Raw genomic sequence first — 15,673 nt, forward strand, 5'->3', positions numbered from 1 at the left:
TTAATTGAATTTTGAAAACTTTGTTTGGTTATGTGGTTTGAAAAGAGTTTTGAAATTTTTTAATCAAAACCATGTTTCTAAAATCAAATAAAATGCTACCATATGGCTACATTTGGTTAAGTTTTAAAATTAATTTTAAAAGATAAATTTTTGAAAAGAGTTTTCAAAATTTGAAAATTTGTTTAGTTATATATTTTGAAAATTATTTTATAGTTGGAGTTTTGTAGTTTTACACTACAACAAATTATACTTTTGGCGACTACTTTTGGCGATGACGTCAATTTTTCATCGCCAAAAGTATATTTTTGGCAACACAGTGATCAATTTCGTTGGTAAAAGTATACCTTTACCGACACAATTTGTTGTCGTCGCTAAAAAGGCATAAAATTATTTTAGCGCCAAATTTTTTGGTTGGCGCCAAAAATTCAAAACTTTTACCTACGAGGCTTATGTTTTAGCAACATAATGAGCGTTGCTATTAGTGTGCTTACTTTTGGCGACGACAAGTTGGCATGGGCAAAGAGTTAATCATTTAGCGACGATGACACTATTCGTCGGTAAAAGTTTTGCTAGTGGAATGATGTGATTTAGTGATTTGTGTTTTTTATTATAATTTTTGAAAAAGTTTTAAATATTTTAGTTACTGAATTGTAAAATTAAAATGATCATTGAATTAGATCACAAAATGAACCCATTGAGCCCAAACACACTCTTAAGTTGAGATGACTAATTTGAGATAATTTAAACTTTTTCAAAGAATATTGTTAGATTATCAATTTCAATATGTTTGTTTTTATTTTCAGAAACTAGTTTCAATTTTTTTTCCTAAAAAACTAAAAAAAAAATTGGGTGAAAAAAAAAACTTATTATTTTTGTATATTTTTATCTTTTAGGTCATAAATACTTTTTAAAATTTTAAAAATATAATTTTGATTTTTATTGCTTTCAAATTATTTTTAATTTTTTCAAAAAAAAAACAAATCTAAAATTTTTTTTGAATTTTTTTTTAATCTTTTAGGTCATAAATACTTTTTAAAATTTTAAAAATATAATTTTTATTTTTATTGCTCTGAGATTATTTTTAATTTTTTTAAAAAAAAAAACAAATCTAAAAATTGTTTTGAATACTTTATTTTATTTTATTGTATTTATTTTTTTGGGGTAATCTACTGATCGGCGGTCTCCCTCTTAAAATTCCCTCTCTTTTTTTTTCCCTTATCAAATCTCCCCAAATCAATCTCTCAATGTATGTGTTTCTCTCTCTCTAAACGGGGAGTGATCAGGAAAATGGATTTGAAAGCCGCTGGCACAACCACAACACAAAAGAGACACCTTTGGAAGACAGAGAGAGAGAGAGAGAGAGCCTTTGCATTTCAAAAATCAAATCCTATACACTCAAAATACACACATACATACTCTCATTTCTCTCGATTTCAGTTGAGTTTTATCCAATTTCGCCAAGATCACAGTCCTAGGGTTCGGATTCATCCTCACTCTCTCTCTACTTCCCCAGATCCTTCTATATCCTCTCACTTCAATGGCCTTCTTTTGATCTTCGTATGCTTAAATAGGTAACTATACGTACTTACTTACACACTCTTTCTCTGTATATATATATATATATATATTTGCATTTGTGTTTTCAAAGAGGTTTATGTGAAGCGATGGGTTCAATCTGGGTATCTTTTGTTTCAATGCGTGGATCTTCATTTTGGGTGAATCTTAGAATCGAGCTCTAGATCTTTTGCATCATGGGTTTGAAGCCTTCATTTGCAGCTTTTTGCTGTGTTCGCTTAAGTTTGTAGAATTGGTGTTACAAGATTGACTTGCAAATAATTACGAATAGATTTGGGAACGGGATTAGTGACTCAAAATTGATGATGATAGCCTACACATCAGATTAAAAGTAGTTATAAACACTAATGTTTGGTTCTCCATGAAAATTTATTGAATATAACACATAAAAAATAGTGTGGTGAAACCCTTAGGTTTTGTTTGGATCTTGGATTTGTTGAAGGATTTGTTGAGAGAAAGGGAAAGGGAAGGAGGGTTTTTTTTTTCACTTTTCCCTTCCTTATTCCTTTTTCTCCACAAATCCAAGATCCAACAACATTAAGGTTGCCACTCTCCATTTAAATCAGTCTTCATATCTTGAAATTTAGGAGTAAAAAAATTTATGAGAGCCACGTTCAAGTCTTATTTATGCTTGGCCATGTTGCTTACTACCAAAATTAAGGTCCTGCAATCGTCAAGTCATTTTAGAACTCTGTTTATGTCATTTTGAGACAAGTTTTCAAATTATTTTTTCATCTGAAGGTTTGGCAATCAAGCAAGAAGAAATTCACTGCCTTCAAGCTCATGATGTGAAAGAAGCAGTTCATGAGTTGACAACAAATTCCAACGTTGCATGCTTTTCCTCCCAAGGAACAGGTGTTAAGGCAAGCTTTCGTAGATTGTTCCAACAAATTAACATGTGTGATTCATAGAAGATAATGATTTGTTGAACAATGTGTTATGCAGATTTATAATTGGTCTGGGGTTATAAAGCATATTAACTTCAACAAAACCGTCAAGTCCCTTGCAATGTTTGGAAGTAAGTTGTACTGTGGTTGCACTGGTTACAGTATCCTGGTAAACATTCTCTAACATCGATTGGATTCAGTCTATTTGGCCTTGCAATTAAGGTTATGTTTGGATCTTAGATTTGTCGAGGGAAATACATTACTCATAAATATTTATTTTTATGGGTAATTTATAAAAAAAAAAATTATGTTTTATTAATAAGTATGCATTTTCTTCTCATTTTCCAAGCCCAACAAAAAAAGAGAGAAAAAAAATCTTCTTTTACTTCATTTTCCTTTCCTATCTTTTTCCATTTCCTTTTTATTTTCTATCTACAAATCCAAGACCCAAACGTAGCATAAAGGTTGCCCTAGGTTACCCCTCTGCCTGTACTTATGAACTTCCAATAATTTTGCAATTGATACTCTCTAGTACTTACTAAAGAAAGCTTAAGAATATTCTTATTTGTCTTGAAAATTTAGAGAAAAAATGGCAGGAGGTGGATTTGCACAAATACACAGCTGCTACATTCTATTCTGGTGTGAGAAAAATCTTAGGGAAACAAACTATACATTCTTTATGTATTCACAATGGTCTTCTCTTTGCGGGTGGTACTTCAGTTGATGGCATTGCAGGGAACGTATTGAACCATCATCATCCCTATCATTTGTCACCCCCTCCCCCCCCCCAAAACAAAAAAAATAATAATAATAATAAAATATAAAACTTTGATTGATGAGTGATTTTTGTTTGCATATGAACGATGACGTGATATCATTGTTGCATTGAAGTTTTACTCAGTAGCCACATCATTCTTTATATGGACAAAAAAGCTACAGAGCCATAATAAGTAGTACTCAGTAGCCACATCATTCTTTATATGGAAAAAAAAGCTACAGAGCCATAATAAGTAGTCCGAAAAATGGCTAGTGTGTGGATCAGCTTCACTTTAGATGTGACTCACATCACGTTAAATTTGAATCTTCAATACTGACTTCTATTTTTGTGAATTCTGTATGGCATCGCATTGCATTGCATATTGGAACTTAGTGAAAGATCACTACAAGAAATTGCATTTTTCACAACGCGACAAAATATGTTGCTAAAAGGGAAAATTCGTTGGCAAAGAGTTTTGCCGACACACAAAGCTACGTTGGCAACCCGTAGGCAAAAGTGAGTTGGCAAAAGTTTTTGCCGACAAAATTATCATTGCGTTGGTAAAAGTAATGCCTTTAGCGACGAACATAGTCGTCGATAAAAACCTCCATCCATCGTTGGCAATTTACCTTGCGTTGGTAAAAGTCATTCAAATATGATGATTGTGTGGCACTTTTCGCGACACAAATTTGCATGGGCAAAAAATATACTTTTACCAACAATATATGCGTCGGCAAAAGTAAACTTTTGGTGACACATTTACGTCGGTAAATGTTGCCATTTGCCAACGATTTGATTGTCGATAAAGCTTTAGTTTTGGCAACGACAAATTGGCATTGGCAAAAATCACACTTTTAACAACACAATATGAGTGGGCAAAAATAAACTTTTGGCTACACATTTACTGACAAGTTGTTTGTCGAGAAAGCTTTACATTTTGGCAACGACAAATTTGTAGCAGCAAAAAAAATTGAAAATTATGTATATTTTTTTGTAAGATTTACATATTTACAAGAGGCATCCCTCAGGCCCTAATATTACAAACTAATAACATTGATGTGTAGGCAAAAAAACACTGCTGAAAAATATGCTTTTGGAAGCGTCGTATAAAACCTAAAAGGGTAAACTCATTAAAATACACAAATACATCCAAATTGTGAACCCATAGTAAAAACAGCAGATAACAAAATGAAATCATGAAACTAACAACCACCCAAATTTGCAGCAGACCAGCATCTAGTAGCAGCCCACTTCACAGCAACATTGCAGCAGCAGCAGCAGCCCAGCAAAATTCTGCAGCAGCACACCGGCAGCAGCAACAGCAGCAGACCAGCAGACCAACAGACTAGCAGAATTAAAGATGAACATCTAAGCAACAAGGCAATCACTATTGTAGTGTGTTACCGAGTGGAGGCAGTAAAGATGAAGCCATATTTTCTTTCTTTTGGTAACAAAAATTAAATTTCAACGCAATCACTATTATTGTAGTTAAACAATAATTCTATATTTAGAATTTAGTATGTTCAAATTTGTAAATCTACACTTACAATGATAGATGCTCGTGATGCAAATTTACTTTTAACAGATGATGGGACCACAATACTTTTAAAATCTTCATGCGACAAATAAGTAAACAGTGGAAGGAAAGATTCACTGAGACCCATTGTTGGCTTTTCTTTTGCATTCAGAACTGATTTAACATACATATCAAGAAATGTTGGTTGTGCAACAAAAAACAATCAATCAAAACACTAGTTAGAGGGATGTTAAATATAAGTGCAACATAAAATCCGAAATCGCAGGACCTGACATAACATTAACATCATGTTTGACAACATTGATAATTTTAGTGCCATTTTAGTATTACTAAACACTGTCAGCATCCAAATTTGTAGAATTTCAAAATGTAATGGTTAATTTGGCACTTGAAATCAGAATTTAAATCATATTCCATGTAGCATGTTCATTTTGTGCAAAGTCAAGTTTCTCTATCTTAAAAATTAGACCCCCTCTTTAATGGATCTTATTATTTAATTAGTAACTAATTTTGCATTACCAAATTGCACTCAATAGACGAAGCTCCAAAATTTATCATTTTTTAGCACTAGATAGGGTCATTAATAGCCCACAAGAATATTGTTGCTGATAAAACAGCTAAAAGAAAAGAGCTTCTTACCTTCCATTGATCAAATAAAGAAGGAATTAAACTTGAAAATTCCAGTAAAAGCCCCAACAGTTCCGGACTATCTTTGTATGGGATCCTCGCATCCTTTAGTTCTGCAATGTAGGTTTTGTAGATTTATGATGACTGAAAAAATTAAAAATATAAAATGCATAAGAAATTTAGAACTAGAAAACCATAAAAATGATTTAATCAAAACTGGAAAAATGTTAGAGGGGTAAACCTCTGAGAACAAACGAAAAAATGTTCGTTTAAGGCATTGCTCATAAGATTCAATGGCCAGAGTTATATTGCCGGCATCTCTATAAAGAACCCCTATACAAAAATAATTTTTAGAAACTAATCAATAATAAAACTGAGAGAGAGAGAGAGAGAGAGAGAGAGAGAGAGAGAGAGAATTTCAAAACAGAACATTATTTTTGTGTCCAAATAATAAAAATGTGTTAAGACTAGAAAACCTAGGATACTAGACATCACCACTAAACAGAATCAACAGACACAATATGTAGTATTGATTTTTCAAATGCAGTGTCAACAAGCATTCTTTTTCTCTTCTTCTTCTTCTTCTTCTTCTTCTTCTTCTTCTTCTTATCTCTTTTTTGTTTTTTTGTTTTTTCCTTCTTTTTGAGGTAAATTAATAAAGTGACAACAAAGGGGCACATCCTCCATCCATACACTAGGGGTCTACAAAAAGCCAACTATAATCCATCCACCAAAGATAACTCTCCCATAAAATCAACAAACGCAAAAGAAGTGTCACAAAAATTCCCTTTCAGCCAAAAATGAAAACAGCGTAAAAGAGCCAATTCAAGTTTGTGAAATGCAATCCCAATAAAAAATAAAACCATTAACTTCAGTATCAAATGAAAACTACATTTATGTAACCTTGAATTTTGGCAGAGAAGCAACATTCACAAATACAATCTTTTTTTATCCCCCTTGACAAGTAACACCAATAATACCAATGACAACCAAAAGAGCAGCAATAACTACCATGTTAACAAAAAGAGGAAATAACAGCATGCCAAAAACATGATGACCACAGGGTGAGAGAGAGAAACAAAGAGACCTAAGTTATTATATGCTTCCGCATATGTAGGGTTTGCAACAATAGCTTTCTCAATCATGCTCGCAGCAGCATCCATTTTACCTTGTAAAAAGAAATAAAACGTAAAATCGATCAGCAGCTGTATATTGTCCTTTCCAAAAAAAATGATTTTTTTGAACGGGTATAGGTACTAAACCTAGACAGTGTAGACGACACCAAGATTGTTCAAGGACTGTGAGAAATTTGGTTTGATGGATAAAGCCAACTGCAGAAGAATAAATAATTTCTATAATATCAAGCGCACGATGATTTGAGACTTAAAATTTGCACATAAGCATCATAATTTTGCCTGATAACACTCCACAGCTTTATCAAGGTTGTCACGGTCTTTGTATATCACTCCTAAATTGTTGCATGCCTCTGCACAATGAGGATTGAAGTGGAAAGCAAGTTCATAAAACACAATTGCCTGCACAGATATTAAATAAATATTCTCAAGTTCTAGATTTGAAATGCATCAAATTTCTCATTAAAGCAACTAACAGAAAGGAAGAAAATGAACGATGATTGCAAAAAGGAAAAAAAATAAAATAAAGATAATGTACTTTCTAGTAGAGAATAATGTTTGAGGAGATCAGTTTCATTCATGTGAAGTTTGCTTCAGAATGAAAGACATGAAAAGCAGAGAGATAGAGAGACACAAAAGTTTTATTTCCTACAAATTTACCATGTCAAACTTCAGCATTTCCCCATATGCAACGCCTAGATTATACATGGCATCAGCATAGTGCCAATTATAATACAGAGCCTTCTTGTAGTATTCCACACCTTGGTCAATGTCTCCCTCCAATTTAACCTGAATATATCATTAATTCACAATTTTTTTTAAAAAATAAAATTGTGAATGATAAAAAACCAAAACAAAATGATTCTACAAGCAAGTGTTTAATGTAGGAAGATAAACTATTACAAATGATCCTTGGAGTTTCTCTCCTTCTTCCTTAATATAATCCATGTTTATTATGGGGGAATTTTGGCACTATTGCACTATGTTGTTTCTCAAGACCCCTATAGGTGAACACTAAAAAGTAAAATTTATTTTTGACATCAACTTGTGTCATCTAAATAGATCTAATATGTGTCATTGATGAATGGAAGACTAACAATTATATTCAAGAAACATGAAATGTGTTAGAGCACAAAAGCACCAAAAAATTGCATCAACTAGAACTAATCTAACATTAGACCATCCAAATTATTGACCACAGTACTGCCAGGAGTCACAAATCAAAGCCTAAGAAAAAATATGGGTACGGGACACGGACACGACACAGACAAGCAGATACGGCATTTTTCTAAAAGTAGGACTAGAACATGTAGAGCACTTTTCCAAAAGTAGGACACATACACGTCAAATAATATATTAAAATTTTATTTTATATATGCATATATAATTTTATATAAATTAAATAAAATCACTTTTTTCAATAAATAATTTGTCTAAAATAACCATTATACAATTGAATTTTTACTCTCTAACATGTGGCCAAAAATTGGCCAGGTCGAGGATCTACTACATTAACAAAGCCAACAAGGCACATGAGTCTACAACATAAAAAAAAAATTCAAAACGATCGCTTTGACTTCTCCCTTTCACAACTCATCTACTACGATTTGTACATTTTGTCTCTAGATGTGTCTCTGCAAGCTCAACTCGAGCAACTATAGCCTCCCCTCCACTAAGGGCTTGGGTCTTGATGAGGTGTCATCAGTCTAGGAAATCAATTCTGATGGGGGCTTTTGCAAGGGCTTCAATCACAATTAGGTGTGGTCATTCTAGGGCATCGATCACAATGGGGGCTTCGGCGAGGGCTTCAATCATGATGGGTGCATCTATCTAGGGCTTCAACAAGGGTTTTAATTGTGGTTGTTAAAGCCTTCGATCTAGGGTTCCAATAACACTGGCATCAATTGCAACGAGAGTTTGTTTTATCCATGGTCAGTTTCTTTCAATAAATTTCTTTCTTTTAGAGGGAAAAAATAAATAAATAAAAGAAAGTGTCCGGCAATGTGTCTGGTCTTGTCCATCACATGTCCATAATTTAAAAAAATAAAACAGAAAAATTGGATACTATTTTTCGCTTCTCAAACACAAGTCGGTGACATGTTCGGAAGTATGTGTCTCAGACATTGGGACAATAATACATGAGATGATAGTGTGTTGGTGCTTCATAGACCAAAGCTAATAATAAAATTGTCAGGGGATAGCAAAAGTTCTGCAGGTAACTATGGAATGAAGTTTAGCATGTGACTAATTCAACCCTATGTACACAAGCAGAACCTGAAAACAGATGAAAGTAAAAATTGAAACATATAAGAGTAAAAAAGGAGAGAGAATACAATATAACAAAGATGGAGGAGCAAGAGAATATAATATAAAAAAGGAGAGCCCTTTGACATATATAAAGAAAACAAGAGAGCTGCTAATGACCAACCAATGGGTGGTTATCAGTCATAATGTATGTGTAAAAAGTGTAGAAAATGTATAAAAAGTGTATAGAAATGTGTAAAAATGTTTAAGAATACATGGAAAGTGCATCGGAATTTTAACTATTTTTTCATTATTTTCACCTTAAACACCCATATGGCCATGCATTACCCAAAAACAAAGGGCAATGTGGAAGACAAGAAAAGAGAAATGGATTTACGTGCAGCAGTTGCCAGCAACAACCAAAAAGATCAAGTGCCAGCAAAAATTGTAGAGAGATGACAATATGCAGCTGCTGATTGCAGAGGACATTCCCTATTACATGGACTCTTCTACTTCTTCTAAAGTATCCGTGTCTACCGGATATGACAAAGATAAGGGTGTAGGACATGTGTCTCCCAAATCCTCAAACTTTTTACGATATTTGAAGAATAAGAATTTCACATTAGCTAGTAAAGAAACATTTGTAGCTCTAACATAGATAAGAGATGAAAATTCTGTATTTTCTCTAAATTCTATTTAATTTCAAGTACATTTTTACATAATTTACCACATCTTATTCAAGAATATTATACAATATGCAATATATGTGTCCATGACGAGTCCTCATTCTCATATCCAACTTTTGGATACATATCCCTCTTTTGGATACATATCCCTATATCCTTAGATTTAGATTTACAAAGGTCTAATACTTAGACACACACATACACCCCTAGTACTTGTAGCCGAGTCCATGTAAAATAGGACATTCCCATAGAATAAGACTAGGATCGATATAAATAAGTGCTTCTGGAGTGATGTGTAACGTGGAAGTAGTGAAAAATGAAGGGGAATTTTTATATGGCACGCATGATACCACATTGCACATTCCTTTCTCCTTAGATTTAATCAGCCCCTCCAATTATGCCATAAGTTTAAACTTTACCTAGCCTAATCTGTTCCTACTCATAGAACATATAAGATTAAGTAACATTTTGGTTTCACAAACAATACCCCTTTGCAAACTCATAGAAGCACTTATACACTAGTAGTTATTATAAGTTCCTAATGACCAATAAAAGTCCAAAATGAGCATCACTACATCAATTTCCTTCATATTCTTGTGAAATGATACATATAGTGGGAAGGATGCCAGCAAGTGACCCTGCAAATGCAACCATTAGTTTCAACTCTTAACAGATTTAAATATACACTGCAAACAGAAAAAATCCAATACCGAAGAAAGACATTGCCCTCCAGAGATCAACTCTCTCAGTTCATTCTCAAGCTGAGACTCGGATGGAGCTTCCACCACACAATTTGCCTTTCCTTCAATCAAGAATGTGATTTCTCCTTTTGGTTGGCGAGTCAAGAATGCTCCTTTGGCTTCTTCCAAAGTTCCACACCAAAACTATAAAGGCATGATCTATGTTAGTAAATCAAAAGAGAACAACACCCGCAGACATGTTGACATGACCAGCAGTGAAAATATGTTTATCCACTTACAAACCATGATTGTCACAGCATACTAACGCGTCTAAGTCATTAAAAGACTATCATTGTAGTATTATAGTCAAGTAAAAGATGGGACTAAATATTCTGAAGGGTGTCAATTGGGAGAAACCACTGACTTCATAAATGCATCCCAGATTTGCAGGGTATATAACCAGCAACATAGTGAATTTCTCGAAAAACCATGTGCAACCAATAACAATTATCAAAGAGAAGAGAAACTATAGCAAATAACTTAAAATACAAACCCACCTCTTCATGTATTTTTGTCATCTCTCGAGCTATGGCACATTGTCTGCAACACATCAAAACAATGGTCATAACCAATCCTCAGGCAGCGTGCATCTTTTGGTTAAATGGAGAAGAAATGATAGGAATATATAGAAAACATAGGAGCCAAAATCTTGCACTGCCAATAAAAGTAAATTTATAAACCAAAATTTATTTAGTTAGTCCCTTCCTCCCGCCTCCTGCCCCCAGTGCGGTGCCCCTGGGGAATCTATGACAACACATTTATACAGTTCTCGAGTGAGTTATGACTGCAACTGCATTATAGTGAAAACTTATTAGGATTGACTTTTATTCCTTCTTATTTTGATGTAATAAGTGATTTAACTTTAACACAAGGCAACACAAAGATGTCAAGAAGGATGTGGCTTGAATTGATGAGGAACTAAGCAAGGGCCTATAAAACAATGGAGAATCTAGCTCTTGATAGAGCTTATAGACATAAATGGTGAATGGATTTGTGTGCACAACCCCAACAACATATACAAACTTCATTTAATTTGGTTGAATATCTAATTCTTTCATGCAAACATTTGTCCCAATACCAACAGTTTCCAACGTCATTTTTCCAACTGTACCTGGAATACTAGAGAACATTCATTAATCCAGGTATTTAAAAGATGAAAATACATCAAAGTAAATAAAGGACCAAAGCAAAGGGTCAACTAATAAGCTCACCAATCCTTATCAAGTGATATCTCTAAATAGATATAGTAAATGAATTTTTACAGTGTTAATAGATATAATTTGCTTGAAATAGTTCTCAAAATTAAATTCACAATACTTTAGCGTTGCTTGATCTAAGAAAATGATGATTACTTCTCAGCAATCCTTCATGTGTCGCACAGAGTTGTGATCTCTTAAAACTACAAGAACAAAACAAAATGCCTAAAGAACACATAGAACGTAACACTGTAATGCCAATGTTCAAAGAAAAAAGAAGCCTGCCCTCTGAAACAAACTGGACTAGACCTAGACATGTCCATCTCTTACTAGATTAAGAACAAGAAAGGGCAAGACCATGGCATATGCTTAACAAGCTGACATGATAAGTTCACACACATCCTCATTTTTTATGTAACTAATTTAGTAGTCATCCAAGACATAAATACCCAATGAAAACATTTTAAAATGAAACTTAAATCATATCAGAGATACTGTAACATAAATTTTTTAGATTAAAAAGAATTTTCTAGTCCCTCTACTATTTTTCAAAGTGTATTCAAGTCAACAAAAAGATTTTAAAGAAAATGTATTTGGCTGATAAATATTCTCAATATACATTTAATCAAAAGAACTGCTATTTGCTTGTTCTATGATACACTATATGTATCAAAGATATGATGAATATGTGTTCTGCTATACTCTTTAAAACTTATATACACAGAAGAAAAAAAATGGTCTACGACTATCTCAAAAAATCATACGAAAGGAAACACAAATTAAGATTCTTTTTGTTTTTGTTGATGTGGCACATACCCAAAGACATGAAAACTCCTATTATTATCCTAAGATATGATAAAGATCTTCCTCAAATATTTACCTGCAGTCACCAAAAATAGAAGAAGCCTCTTCAATAAATTGATGAAGCTTATGAGGAGGAACATAGAATATCTGTGTTGCTACTTCCTTTTCAGATACAATCAACCTCTCCTTCCTTGATCCAGCATGTTTGGGCAGAAATCCAACTACAGACAACCAACAATACATATGATATTAGCTACTAGCCTACCACTATCACCAAATTGTTGCCAACACTAAGGGTGTCGAATTCATGAGCAACTTACCAAATGTAAACTCGTCAGTAGCCAACCCTGAGGCAGAAAGTGCAGCAACAAAGCAGAAGGACCAGGGATAGGAATCACAGGAATATTTTCATCCACACATAACTTAACCTACATCAAGTTTCCAAAATACATTGTTTATGTCCATATCAATTAATTAACCCATGAAGCATCCAATTAAACTGTCATCTCGACTAAAATCTGAGTTCCTTTCAAACCTTTAGAGGACACATTACAAATTAAAGTTAGCAATATTTTTGAATTTACAATTTTAAGGTCATATTATTGCAAAAAGATTATTTAAAAAACCGTTAGAATGAAAATTGTGATTGTTTCTGGGATCCTACATCTTAAGAGATTTGGTTTATTCAAAAGGAGCATTACATGCTTTCAATCTATGTGAACTAGAGAAAATACCAAATTGATTGTCAGTTATCACAATATAAAATTTAGTAAACCAAAATAAAAGAAGAAAATAAATAAAAGTGTACGAGTGTGTGGAAATTACAAATAGTTGTCTTCCCCTACCATATTTGTGCGCTATATTAGCAGACTAGGGTGACCAAATCAGTCGAACAATCAAATATAACCAAAAAAAATAAAAAAATTACATCAACAAAGAGTATAGGATTAATGTGTGCGGGAATGAAGTGTGGTAAAGTCCATGATAGCATATGGAGGTGTATATATATGCTCTAATACTGTGATGTAAACCTTACAAGCTAACAATAAGGATTAAAATGTAATGCAGTCGAGTAGAGATTGACATGACAGCCGTCATTTTTCCAAAGGAGAACATTTAGTTCTTCTCATCACAAACAAACAAAAAATTATAACATGTTCAGCAATTCCATACCAGGATCACTTATGCCTGGTGTTCCTGCATCACAGATTTGGGTCACAATTTCACTCTGTTGCAATCTCTTCAGAACTGCTTGTTCTCTTTGAGACTCATTGAATTTATGATAACTTAGCTGAAAATCTAAAGCTTACCATTAGAAAGAGAATAAGAATGCCAAATATCAGTTAGCGTTATCAAACAAAATCGATAAACCTATTCCCAGTTCAATTCCTTCCTAGATCTAGTTCAAGAACCTGGAATTCCCTTAGGGTTCTCTAATTTTAGATTCAAGAATTTTTTTTTTTATTTTTTATTTTATACAATCACAACTAAGTTAAAGGATCCTAATTTTTGTAACAGAACAACAATTGTTTTAGATTAACAAATTTTTTAAAAAAAAAATTTGTGTTCAACCCATTAAAAAACCCAATTTCACAATACGCAATTGACATTGAACATATTTTTCCCAACTCAGATTCAAGAAGTATATAAAAAAAAGAATAAATTCACAATCTAAAACAATACAGTCGCATGCTTTCAAAATTAATTCAAGAACCTAGAGTTCCTTAAGGTTCTCTAATTTTACATAATTTTGGAGTTGCTCAATCAAAACCTTGATTTTTCAGTGAAAATCCCCAAATCAAAACCCTAGTTTGAACCTACAAACCTGATTGAATGGTGGAAGTGTTCTTCTTCGCGTGCGTTCGTCTCTTCCGTCTCCTCTCGACCGTCTTCTCTCTCCATCGTTACTTCTCTTTCTTCGTTCTTTTCTTCTAGCTCAGAGCTCTGTCTGTGTGTATTTTCTTTGTCCATCTTCTCCTTCTCACTCGTTGTTATGCCGGTTGGGGTTTGGGATTGGGGATTTGGGGTCTGATAGAGAGAGAGAGAGTGAGGGTTTTGAAGAGTTTTTGCAGAGAGATGAAAAAAAAGAGAGAGGAGGGTTTGGGATTTGGGGTCTGATGGAGAGAGAGGGTAGGGGTTTGAAGAGTTTTTGCAGAGACATGAGGGTTCGAACCCTCTCTCTTCTCCCTCTCTGCTAGTTTTATCCGATTACAGCTTTCTATCTTCCTTAACCCAATTAGAAGCCAAACAATTTGATAAAAATAAAAAATTTCTAATATATTTTTGGTCATTGGCGCCACATGTATCTCATTTGGGCACTTTTTTAATTTTCAGTCGTACCATTCACGGCATAAATTATGTGTCGTAAAAATATAATATTTTAAACGGTTAGCATTTTATACGTCGTAAAATATATAATTTTTAACGATTGAATTTTTGTATATTGTGGAATGTTTAATATTTTTAACGGTTGTTGTATGCATGTCGTTTATAGTTAATGTATTAACGACATGCCATATGTATGTTATAGAAATGTTTTATTATTTACGGTTAACATTGCAAGCCGTAAAAAAAATCATCGTTATTAACATTCACGACTTACGCAATAGACATGTCATGGTTGGGAAATTATTTACGACATGCAAAAAAAGCAAGTCGTAAAAGTGAGAAACCACAGCTTGCATTTACTGTATGTCGTTGATGTGAAGTCATAAAAATCCAATTTTGTTGTAGTGAAAAAAAAAAAAAAAAAGGAATTTTAAGAGGGAAATGTCCACCGCCGATCAGCAGATCACCCCCAAAAAGTTAAATAAAATAAAATAAAATATTCAAAACAATTTTTAGATTTGTTTTTTTAAAAAAAAAATTAAAAATAATTTCAGAGCAATAAAAATCAAAATTATATTTTTAAAATTTTAAAAAGTATTAATGACCTAAAAGATTAAAAAAAAATTCAAAAAAAAAATTTAGATTTGTTTTTTTTGAAAAAATTAAAAATAATTTGAAAGCAATAAAAATCAAAATTATATTTTTAAAATTTTAAAAAGTATTTATGACCTAAAAGATAAAAATATACAAAAATAATAAGTTTTTTTTTTTCACCCAATTTTTTTTTTAGTTTTTTAGGAAAAAAAAATTTGAAACTAGTTTCTGAAAATAAAAATAAACATATTGAAATTGATAATCTAACCATATTCTTTGAAAAAATTTAAATTATCTCAAATTAGTCATCTCAACATAAGAGTGTGTTTGGGCTCAATGGGTTCATTTTGTAATCTAATTTAATAATCATTTTAATTATAGCGATCCCGGGTTTACCCTTGTTGTTCAGTGATCCGGACATGTGTCCGTGGATGTTGGTGGTTGTTTATTATCTTGTCTGCATCCTTGTTACTTCGTATTTGAGTTATAGGATGTGTTGGGCAGGTTTGTTGCAGGTTGGTTGTGTTTGGGAGCCTAGTGTTGCTGCCCAGATTTTTGGACCTTC

At 33.0% G+C, this 15,673-nt stretch overlaps 2 long non-coding RNA genes and 1 pseudogene across 3 annotated transcripts; all 3 read right to left on the reverse strand.

The window, feature by feature from the left end:
• Window positions 1-5,395: 5,395 nt before the first annotated feature.
• LOC145794773 (uncharacterized) lies at window positions 5,396-6,555 on the reverse strand. The gene is made up of 3 exons (XR_014334721.1): window positions 6,471-6,555; window positions 5,625-5,716; window positions 5,396-5,527 (listed from the first exon to the last, which is right to left on the reverse strand). It is a non-coding gene; the product is annotated as an uncharacterized LOC145794773 (long non-coding RNA).
• Window positions 6,556-6,644: 89 nt separating this feature from the next.
• Window positions 6,645-7,307, reverse strand: LOC145794774 (uncharacterized). The gene is made up of 3 exons (XR_014334722.1): window positions 7,177-7,307; window positions 6,799-6,918; window positions 6,645-6,714 (listed from the first exon to the last, which is right to left on the reverse strand). It is a non-coding gene; the product is annotated as an uncharacterized LOC145794774 (long non-coding RNA).
• Window positions 7,308-9,882: 2,575 nt separating this feature from the next.
• Window positions 9,883-12,736, reverse strand: LOC114264271 (uncharacterized; annotated as a pseudogene). Its single transcript, XR_014336806.1, has 5 exons — window positions 12,722-12,736; window positions 12,507-12,614; window positions 12,263-12,407; window positions 10,684-10,726; window positions 9,883-10,330 (listed from the first exon to the last, which is right to left on the reverse strand). The product of XR_014336806.1 is annotated as an uncharacterized LOC114264271 (transcript).
• Between the last annotated feature and the right edge of the window lie 2,937 nt (window positions 12,737-15,673).

This window comes from Camellia sinensis, chromosome 7 (assembly GCF_055761805.1).
Source record: "Camellia sinensis isolate YWXY chromosome 7, ASM5576180v1, whole genome shotgun sequence".
Lineage (NCBI taxonomy): Eukaryota > Viridiplantae > Streptophyta > Magnoliopsida > Ericales > Theaceae > Camellia > Camellia sinensis.